The sequence below is a fragment of the Myotis nattereri genome, assembly GCF_964212035.1.
Source record: "Myotis nattereri genome assembly, chromosome: 1".
Lineage (NCBI taxonomy): Eukaryota > Metazoa > Chordata > Mammalia > Chiroptera > Vespertilionidae > Myotis > Myotis nattereri.
The window spans coordinates 217,934,086-217,937,757 of NC_138075.1; the positions used below are offsets into that span (position 1 = coordinate 217,934,086).

Sequence of the window (3,672 nt, forward strand, 5' to 3'; positions counted from 1 at the left end):
ATTTTCTACCCCTTCACAAGGGAAGGAGGGGACAGCATTCTGTTTCCAAGGTCATCAGAGGAGCATATTCAGAGTGTGCCCAGAGGAAAGAGGATAGAGGGAGGGATTGGGATAGAAGTAAGAAGCAGTTGAATTATAAAAGTTTGTGAGAAGAGTCCTGGAACAGGAGTGCCCTTGGCTGCAGCTAGGCAGGTTTTCATCACTGTGGGGATGGTGGAGGAAGAAGTAAACCAAGATAACATTTCCAAGATGGAAAGTCCTTCAGACTCAGCTGTGATTTTACATAGCACTCCACAGGCTGTGCCAATCTATCATCAACCCATACAAGTAGTTCAAGAAAGCAACTTATGAGTGCAACACTTAAGAGAACGGTTGAGGAAAACTAAGTTTTCATTTAATCCCTGTTATAGTGGTAAACCGTCTTAAAGTAGAGAATTAAGAAAATGATCAGAACTTTTTAGATAAACCATCATCATCAACACAAGAAAAGTGTTTGGAATTTCAAGATAACTTTAAGCACATGGACAGTGAATTTGAAGAAAATTCATATTTGAAAAATAGCATCAAGAATAATGATCAACATAATTTGATGATCAAGAATAGATCCAGAGACAAGTGGCAGGAGAGGGGGTGGTTAGAGAGCAACCAAAGGACCTCTATGCATGCATATTAGCGTAACCAATGGACACAGACACTGGGCAGTGGGGATTTTCCCGGGGAGGGAATGGCTTGGGGGGGGGGCGGTCTAGAGGGGAAAAAAGAGACATACGTATAACGTTAGACAATAAATAAATAAATAAACATACTTTAAAAAAAGAATATCAATGCAAGTGGATCTAAATCACTTGATACTGGCTCCTGCAGTGATCTCCAGAATAACTTTGATGAGAATCTTCCCCAAAAAGGATTAAATGAAGAAAAGGCAAAATTGTTGAAACAGATTCAGGAGAAGAAGACCTTTTTAGGAGGCTAAAACTTGTCAAAATGTATAGATCAAAGAATTATCTGTCTCAGTTACAATTGTTAATAAAGAAGTGGAGAAGCTACAGCCAACTGTTGAGTTGCAGTCAGCTATGTCTGAGGAGAACAAGAAATTCAGCCTTACTCAGTTGATAGACTACTATGGGTTAGATGATAATTATTACACAATAACAGCAATGAAGAATAATTTATAGGTCTTTAATTCATAATTTTTTTCTCCAGAATATCTTTGAGAATGACAACTTAAAAATACGTATATATTTTAAAGGGAAAATATAAACCATTAGGGCTTAAAGTAAAGTATCTTGATGAACATCAATTTAGGGTACTCTGTTAGATAAATATATAAATTCTAAAATGAAAATTTAGCACTTTAGATAATCTACCAAAGAAAATTTGACATTTAAAAATATGTGAAAAAAATTAAATAATGTTTTAAAAAATAATTTGGGCTGTGTTGGAAGCCAGTTAGTTATAATATATTGTTTTGTTTATTATAAAAAGATGTTTTATTTTAAATGTTAAAGAATAGTTTAGCCCTAACCGCTGTGGCTCAGTGGATAGAGCATCAGCCTGCAGACTCAAGGGTCCCAGGTTCGATTCCGATCAAGGGCATGTACCTTGGTTGCGGGCACATCCCCAGTAGGGAGTGTGCAGGAGGCAACTGATCGATGTTTCTCTCTCATCGATGTTTCTAACTCTCTATCCCTCTCCCTTCCTCTCTGTAAAAAAAATCAATAAAATATATTTTTTAAAAAAGTTTAATCTGGTGAATGACTAAACCTAAATTGGTCTAAAATGCCTGCCTGTCTCCTAAGTTGATGAAACTTGTTTCCATCAATTTACCATATATTTCCCTCTGTATGGTCTATTAGGTAATTAAACTAATGTCCAACATTTAAAAATAAATAAATAAATAAAGGTTTGTGAGAAGAGCTTTCCAAAAAGACTGTGAAAGGATGAGTTTTATGATTTATGAGGACTTTTCTAGAGTCACTTTTAACAACACACTGAGGGTAAATGACCTTACAGACCAAGAGCTGTATGGAGTTTTTCTAGAGGTTGGGCCAAGGTGCTGCCATGCCCAAAAGAGGCCCACAGATAACATCCCCACATTCAAGCAATTCAGAGTAACTAATCAATGGCTGTTTCAGGAAAGACCAATGTGGACCAAAGTTGAGGGTTCTCTCTGAATTTTAATTGCATGAGACACTCTCTTTCCAACAGAACTTTTGCATTATTATATGCACTGAGAAGCAAAGAACCCTCCCAAATAATTGAGAATAAAATTTCAGGAAGCATGGAAGGCAAAATGCTTACAGTATATTAGAGTTGGGTTGGATAAATAAAAGATACAGGCTACATATTTTCCCCTGTATTGTAAAAATAAAGGAAAAAAAATTGTCTAAAGAAGGATACTTACATAAGGCATTGTAGTCTATTCTTTTATGTAGCCAATTATCAGGGTCAGCCAAAAGGTAAAATATGTTCAAATTTCCAAAAGGGAATCTAGAAAAATGTCCAAAGAAGGAAGAGCTAAAGTTGGGTGGAAAAGACAAAGGTATGTGCAAAGTGAGTGGGATGGAGTGATGCTTAATTTTATGTCACCTTGACTGGCCACAGAGTACCCAGATTAAATATTATTTCTGGGTGTGTCTTTGATGTTGTCTCTGGATGAGATTAGCATTTAAATTGGTAAGCTAAGTAAGACAGATTGCCTTCCATAATCAGAGTGGGCATAGTCCAATCTATCCAGGGTTTGGGTAGAAAAGTGGAAGAAGGAGGAATTCACCACTTTTTTCCCTGCTTCACTACTTAACCAAGCACATCCCATCTCATCTTCTCAGACTGAGATTTATACCATTGCCTTCCCTGGTTCTTCAGTCTTTGAACTCAGACTAAATTATACCACTGGCTTTCCTGGGTCTCCAGTTTTCAGAAGGTAGCTCATGAAATTTCTTAGTCTCTAAAATCTTATGAGCCAATTTGTCAACATCTACCTATCATTTATCATCCTCATCTGTGTGTATATGTTTATATATAATCTATTGATTCTATTTCTCTGAAGAACCCTAACTAATAAAGATGGTCTCTCTGAAGGCATGCCCAATAGACAAACCTTTCTCTACCACCTGTTTGCCCCAGGCCATATTATTAAGCTTTTTGGCTTTGGAGTTCTTTCAGTTCTGGGAGCTTTTGGTTGGAATACTTAACTCCTTTCTTCCCTTTTAGGCTAAACATCTTAAATATCCTTAGTACCATTTTAGTCATAATAATAAGATCATTTCCACAGGGGAATGTCAGGAGGCCTAATTAGTACCAGTAGAGACTCTGTGATCTTACAAGGAAAGGAGTGTGAGGCACTATTAAACCTGAGAACCAAAAACGGATGAAGAGATTGCTCAAATTACTTAGAGTCACAGCCATCCAATACACTGAAGAAAATGTGACTCTCTCCATGGGGATGCTTTCCAAGGTCAGGATTTTATAAAGTCAATATTTCCCCACTGGAATAGTACCTTTGCACTGTAGCAATTTGTGAGGCAACCTGCTGCTGTGGAAAGGACGGATGCACAAGGACTGGGTTCTAATCCAAGTCGATCTGTCACCACCTAGCAGGGCAGAAATTAATTGGTCAATTCACAGCATCGGGTGTAGTTTATGCATCTATAAATTGAGTGGCTTGAACTA

The 3,672-nt window shown here is 37.3% G+C and overlaps 1 pseudogene across 1 annotated transcript; it reads left to right on the plus strand.

Annotated features, from left to right (window-relative positions):
* Positions 1-210: 210 nt before the first annotated feature.
* Positions 211-1,168, plus strand: LOC308527970 (swi5-dependent recombination DNA repair protein 1 homolog; annotated as a pseudogene). Its single transcript has 2 exons — positions 211-568; positions 818-1,168. The product of its transcript is annotated as a swi5-dependent recombination DNA repair protein 1 homolog (transcript).
* The last annotated feature ends 2,504 nt before the right edge of the window (positions 1,169-3,672 follow it).